At 32.1% G+C, this 7870-nt stretch overlaps 1 long non-coding RNA gene across 1 annotated transcript; it reads right to left on the bottom strand.

Annotated features, from left to right (window-relative positions):
• Positions 1 to 4181: 4181 nt before the first annotated feature.
• LOC124984566 (uncharacterized) lies at positions 4182 to 7115 on the bottom strand. The gene is made up of 3 exons (XR_007108709.1): positions 6928 to 7115; positions 4419 to 4476; positions 4182 to 4327 (listed from the first exon to the last, which is right to left on the bottom strand). It is a non-coding gene; the product is annotated as an uncharacterized LOC124984566 (long non-coding RNA).
• Between the last annotated feature and the right edge of the window lie 755 nt (positions 7116 to 7870).

Genomic DNA, 7870 nt, shown 5'->3' with positions numbered 1-7870 from the left:
TGAAATTAGTTTTGGTCACTTCAAGATACCATTCTCAACCATACCTATGTCATTCAGACAAAAAATCAACAGTTCCTACTAAGTTCACATGTACATTTCATCAAATGAAGTTAACATGTCTATGGAATATTTCCACAGACAAGAGAATTCTTTCCATAGAATTTTCTCTAAAACAGACTCTATATTAGACCACAAAGGTTATTCTTAGCAAATACAAAATGCAATCAAATTAATATCTTGCATATTATCTGATGATAATAAAATAATATTTCAACATCACACCATGAAATAAGAGAGAGACAGTACAGTCACTTGCAGAATGAGCAATACACTTTCACATTATCAATGGGTCATTAAAAAAATCAGTGGAAGTACTCAAAAGTCTTTAGAATCAATTAAAAAGGAAATATCCCACAATCTGTGGTATACACTAAAAGCAGTTCTAAGGTAGAAGTTTATTATAAATGTGGCCACTTAACTAAAAGATCAGAGGGATCTCAACTAGATATATGACACATGAATCTCCAGGTTTTAGGGAAAAAAGACCAATCTCATTCTAAATGCAGTAGAAAAAAGAAATGATAAGTATAGTGCCAAAATTAATAAATTAGAATTGAATGAAAAATTAAAAAGATAAATAAACGAAGAGTTGGTTCTTTGAAAAGATAAACAAGACAGATAAAGCCAGAATCACACCAACCAAAATAAAAAGAGGGAAGATATAAATGGGTAAATTTCCAGATGAAAAAAGTATACCTTATAACAGACACCTTTCTGAAATCCAGAAGACTATATTAAGGACTATTTTGGAAAGTTCAATGCCAAAAAATGGGAAATTCAGAGGACTATCAGAATTACTTACATTATAAAAATTAGAAAATGAAGAAGTAATGGATAAAATTCTAGACACATATGACCCTAAAAAACTTGAATCAAGAGTATACAGGAAATCTAAACAGACTGATAGCTTGCCATTATAGTGAAGCAGTAATGAAAAGCCTTCCAAAAACAGAAGACCAGGACCAGACATATTCATGGTTGAAATTTTCACAGACCATCAAAAACAGCTAACACTGATGAGCCTCAAAAAATTACATGGGAGAGGGAAGGGAGGAAACTGGCAAACACATAATTTGAAGTCAATATGTACCTTATACAAAAAACACATAAGAATACAAAAAGAAACTTATCTAGTAATATTTATGGGAACACAGTTACAAAACACCTCAAGAAATGTTTGAAAACAATTTCAACAACACATTTAAATGATCATACAACAACATAAAATTGGTTTAATTCCAAAAAAGCAAGGATGGTTCAACACATGCAAATCAATAAATGCACTACACCACAAGGAGAATCAAAGATAAAAACCTCATGATCATCTCATTAGATGTACAAAAAAGCCTTTGACAAAATTCAACAGCCCTTCAAGAGAAAAATCTTAAGAAAATAGGACTGTAGGAACTTGATATAGTATTACAAAAACTGTATGCCAAATCCAAAGCCAAGGGCATACTGAATGGTGAAAAATTGCAAGCATTCCCTCTAAAATCAGAAACAAGGAAAAGATGAACATGCTCACCACTTCCATACAAAATATCACTTGAAATTTTAGTCAGAGCAATTACACAAGGGAAGGAAATACAAAGTAAGAACTCAAATGATCCCTATTTACAGATTATCTGATCCTCTGCTAGCTAGAAGACCTGAAAGGCTCCACCAGAAAAAGGTTAGATGGGATAAGGGATAATAGAATTTTGTGAAGTAGCTGAGAACAAAATCAACATAAAATATAAATATCTATATGATAAAAACAATCCCAATGAGGACAAAATAAGGGTAACAACTACTCTGACAATAGAAGGAAAGTTTTAAATAGAAATAAACCAAACAATGAAGGTGATATAAATATTCAAGCAAAATATGGAATGACACAAACAAAATTGTAGAAGATACAAGATCATAGAGAAACCTCTATTACTCATGAAAAGACTGACTTAGTATTGGGAAAATATCCACATACACAAGGTGGCTCACTGATTTTATGCAGTCCCTATAAATCCTCCAATGATATTCTTCATGCAACTAGAAAAATTATCCTGAAATTCACATGGATGAAAAACAGACCAAAAATAGACAAAGGAAACCTGAGACATAAGAGCAATGTAGAAGGCATCACAATATCAAATTTCAAAGCATAACACAGAGCCAGAGTCAGGAAAACAGCATGATGCTGGCATTAAAACACAACCACAAAACAGAATTGACAGAAGATACAGAGAAGAACCCACTGAATGACAGTATCAATATGAATCCAACTATTATGTGCAAGTCTAATAAACAAGAAAAATTAAAAAATGGCAATGGTAAACTGGATATCCACATGCAGAAGATTGTAACTACATCTCTATTGCTGCCCAAGTACAAGACATCACCAAGGGGATAGAAAACCTAGATGAAAACATAGAAACATTACAGCCACTTGCAGAATATGAAGGGGAAACACCTCAACATATAGGCATGGACTAACACTATATAAAAAGGAATATAAGAGTCATGGAAATAATAGCAAGTTGGAGTGCATCAAAATAAAATCTTCAGGAGAGTAAAGAAAACAACTAACAGTATAGAGAAAGTGCAAAGCATGGAGACATTCCTTGCCAGTTACTCTGTGACAGATTATTAGCATACTAAATAATTAAAGCGCTAAAGGATTCAACTTTCATTTAAGCAATGACACGAGCAGATAGTTTTTCATTGTCTTTAACCATCAGGAACATGCAAATCAAAATTTATTTCAAAGTGCATCTTACAACATTTGGAAAAGAAACATTCAATAGTATAAGTAATGAACACTGATGAGAATGATGTGGGAAATAGGAATTCCTCTACATTGTTGGTGAGGGTGCATAATATTAAATCTACTATTGGAATCAGAATGGAGGTTACTCATAAAAGTAAAAATAGAAATATCATATGGCCCAGCTATACCACCTCCCCATTATACACTGAAAAAATATAGACCACATACACACAATGGATTCTTATTTAGCCACAAAAATTATGTCATGTTCAGGAAAAATGATAGAAATGGGCAGCATCATATTAAACAAATTAAGGAACACTCAGAAGGAAACATGTAATATGGGGAAATGTACAATATAACAGTGGAAGGAAGACCATAAGTGGGAAGGTAGAGGAATGGACAGAAAGAGGAGGGAATGGTACAGCCGTGTTTTGGGAGTGACATTCTTCAAACTAAGTTATATGAGTGTACAAATATACCACAGTGAAACCCTCTATTCTTAAAAAAATGTGCACTGGTATAAAGCTTTGGCCAACTTCAAACTTTTCAACCTATAACTCATTAGTGATAACATCAAATGATTATTAAAAGTATTAATATAAAGAAATTTATTTAAGTAATATGTATAGGCATAAATTTGCCTATATTTCTACACCTTATAATCATAAAATGATTGTGGTCATGTATTCTGACACCCTGTTCCCATTCACTCCAGAATCTCAGGAGACCAATACTAGAACAATGTTCTCTGTCGACAATGTTTTTCCCCCTAAACATTTATGTGGCTGGCTCCTTCCCTTCTATACTTCTCAGCTTAAATGCCACACTTGGAAAGATCTTCACTGATTCCATATTCCGCTCACATACCTATCCACATCAGAACTACATAAATACTCCATGAATTTAAAAGAAGTGAGAATTATGTTTTCTTTCACTTCTTAATTAAAATGAATTTCCAGTACTTCAGAAGAATCAAGTCTACAGTTCCTGCTATTCTTAACTTCACTATTTTTGTTGTGTGCATTACACCCTCTGTCTTTATTCTCTATTCAATATAGGTATTTATATTGCTCTTCTTTAAAGAACACTTTCCATTTTTCCCTTCTCACCTTCAGATTCACCACTATTCACTTGGTTTTCTTTCTAATTTTTCCTTCCCCAATAGCATATCTGACAACTGATTTCTCTTACCAACTTCCACAACTCTCAATCCTGCACATGTCTCTCTTGGTGCTAGACTTATTTGCTATTGTGAATTAGGAGGGAGTTTATATTTCTTTCTAGGATCACTGTCATCATTATGAGAATATGGGAGATAATATGTAAACAATGGGGTGGGAAAAAAAAGTATTACAAGGCACCTTACCTTTGTGTCAGTTGAGGAAGGAGGAGTACCATGCAAGCTCTTTACTTTGATAGTTCTTACAGGAAGGGTTGAAATCACACATTTCCTTTCACTCTCAGAAATATCATGGTCCAGAAAGGGGTGATATTCCTGTTTCTCAGGATGACATTTTGCTTTATGATAAAAAACAGTAAAATACATATGAAACTCTGTAATTTCAAGTTAATAAGCAGCATAAGAATGGGCAGTCTTCAAAGAGATTACCATCGTTCCTGGATTGCCAGAAATTTTCACATTCTGTACCATTTCCTTCAGGGACATTCTAGGAAGGACAGAGCATGATACAAGTAATAAGCATTAAATTTGACAGAAATCATCATAATATTTAGCATTAGTATAGGACACAGTGGGTTCTGAATTTTTGCAAATACATTCAAACCCCAATTCAGCTATTCATGACCTGCATCTTCTCATGGGTTAAGTATTAGGGGAGATGATAAAGATATCTCAAAAATGTTGCCCCTTAACTTGAATTGATTATTACACAAATAGTATTACATCTAATACACTAATTTCTTAACCAAAATAACCTTGGAGAAATATTTTAGTCATCTGGGATTTGGAGTACTTGTAAAAATCTTGAATTTTAAGACATTTAAATGTAATTACTTATGTTTTCAATGTGTTTGCATGATTTCTTTATTTACAAGAAACATCTCTTGAGGATAAAGACATATATCTGGTTTTTTTGGACTACTTTGTAACTAAGGTGTGTTAGTGTCACAAAGACTATAAAATGCTTCCAACTTGTGTGCCAAACAACAAAAGAGAAATGATTACATGCATTCAGCTCCATCCAAGAAAGACAAGAATAAATCTTATGGGGTAATTTTTGGTGAATGAAAGCTGCACACAGCAACTAAGGAGTCTAACTATACAAAACACATATGGCTACAAAAAGGTTTTCTGTAAAGAAATAGAGTCAAGAAATAAATAATTTTTAAAAACACAAAGAAAGAGGAATAAACAAATAGTTAGAGATAGGACCTACCAACTAAATAAGAGTTTAAGGTAAGGAAGTAAAGAAAGGAATTAAGAGGAAAGTATTGAAGGAAATGTAACTCAGTCTTTTTTTTTTCAAATTAATATTACTGATAGGGCTGGGGATATAGCACAGTTGATAGAATGCTTGCCTCACATGGACAGGACCCTGGGTTCAATCCCCAGCACTACAAATAATGATAATAATAATAATAATAATAATGATAAATACTGATAACACTGATATGTATTATATTACTGTTTCTTTTTTGTTTAGTATTTCTATAACAAAGTGTTCAGTTATATTACTATAAAATTAGTAATTCAATGGTTAAGTATTATTATAAATTACTACTTGAAATCTGTTGACATTATCAGGAGAGATAAAGAGAAATAGAAAAAGAGATATTTCATATATTTCCCTCTTAAAGAAAGAACTGGCCATCAGAATTCTAAAATGTATGTATAGCGGTAAAAGACATCTAACAGCACATCAGTGGGATGTCAAAAATGTTTAAGAGATTATAATCTAAAAACCCAACCAAAACTCACATAGGAAGAATCTATTGACATTCTAAAATCTAGTTTAATATTTATGAAAATTCTCTAATTTTTTATTTCTAATTTGTGACATTATTTCAATATAACTCACCTGAAATGATAACTTCTATAATGTAGAAGAGAATATAAATTTAAGTCACATTTTAGAAATTCAATAACCCTAATTATTAGCTACTTCCTGATTATAATATTATGTAGAAAACTTCATTAAGTAGAAACCTTATTTCTGCCCATTTGTTCATGTCAGATGTATCCATCTTTCTTACATTCAAATCTATAATCTAACTGTTCCAAGATACACAAAACTGTTTCCTAATTTTCCATAATACTGAGTGGCAGAAGACATTTAAAACAAACATTTAAATAAATAAGTACAGAAACTTCTAAAATTTGAATCTTAGAATGTGACATGAGGTCTTGGAGTGGATATTTGAAAACACAACAATGCAAAAACAGTCTGAAATTAATGTTATACATTATGACCACCGAGTCTTTTCTTCTAGAACTGGTTATTTTGTAGAACAAATCCTTCAGATAGATTTAAATACTCTTTCAATGGAAGCATGAAGAAAACATGGGGCAACACCTTTGCAATACAAATTTTGAAAAACGTATTTAAAATTTCTAAATTTTCATAGTTCCTAACATTATTCTAGTGTAAAATTAGAACCAAGGATTAAAGTAGAGAAAAAGCTCTTCCCAAAATAAAATGATACTAAAATATAAAGTATATCAGAGAGAGAAGAAAGCAAAATTACAGGCAATGTGCCATACAGCTTTCAAACAAAAGTCATCATGATAATTATCAAGACTAATTAATTAGAAATTAATTTAGAATTAAATATTGTATAATTCACATCACTAGGACTTAGGTAAGAGTAAGCTAAATGAAACAAAAGAATCATTGACCAAATTTCATTATCTCTCTACAGTTGGAAGGCTCTATCTAATGCAATTCTCATATTATTACATATTTTCCAGTATGTTATTTTCCAGGGGCTACTACCCTTAAATGTTTGAAGACTATTTACAATAAAAAAAGAAAAATATAAAGTCCACATAATAGGTTTCTTTTGCAAAATTCCAATAGAAAACAACACTGCTAAGTTTAATGGTACACACTTCACAAAATTCATACCAAAAACATTAATTTCACAAATGCACACCTTACCTTGATATAAGATTTACTATTGCTCCCATAGGATGTAGGCCCAGGTTCAACAGGTCCAGATTTCCTTGACAATCATTAGAGGAAAAATGAATTTATAAAATGATTGAGCCCAGGTTTCCAAAGAAATAAAAGTTGGTGAATATCTGGATATCACTATATTAAAGAGGTTTCTAGACAGATATAATTAACATATGACCTCCTTTTTAAATTAATTTTTAGTCTGTTCTAATTAGTTGTACATGACAGTAGAATGCGATTATACATTGTGATAGATCATACATAAATAAAGTGTAATTTCTCATTTTCTAATGGTACATATTCTAGGATGACTTTGGTCATGCAGTCATATATGTACAAGACGTAATAATGCCTATTTCACACTACTGTCCTTCCTACCCCCATACTCCCTTTACCTCCCTTCACTCCACTCTTCCTAATAAAATTAACTCTATAATTCCTTAGTTCCCCCTGACCCTTATGGTGAATTAACATCCACATATCAGAGAAAACATTCAGTCTTTGGTTTTTTAGTTCACTTAGCATGATATTCTCCAACTCCATGCATTTACCAGGAAATGTCTCTCTTTTTAGAAGTCTTTTTTTTTTAATCTCTATCTACCTCCACTTTTCCCAATCTATGGAATGTGAAATGAAGGCATTCTTAGCTCCATTTCAAAGATTATGGCCAATATGTTGGCAGAACCTGAGAATAAAACTCTAAGAGAAAATTGTCCTGATGGTTGAACTGAAAATCCAAGTGATGATGGAAATCACTTTTATTATCTGAAATGAAATAAAAACTGATCACCCAGATTAGGTAGAAGATACACTCTCCATTCATCCTTCTCTCTCCCGGGGATCAAAGACTAACAGATTCACTTGAAAAGGGCAGGTTCAGTTTTTCAGCAAGGAAACTACCTACTGAAAAGAACCTGTTCTTCCC

Source organism: Sciurus carolinensis, chromosome 5 (assembly GCF_902686445.1).
Source record: "Sciurus carolinensis chromosome 5, mSciCar1.2, whole genome shotgun sequence".
Classification (NCBI taxonomy): Eukaryota; Metazoa; Chordata; class Mammalia; order Rodentia; family Sciuridae; genus Sciurus; species Sciurus carolinensis.
Note: the sequence above shows the minus strand (reverse complement) of the source record. Positions and strands in the feature narration are given on the sequence as shown.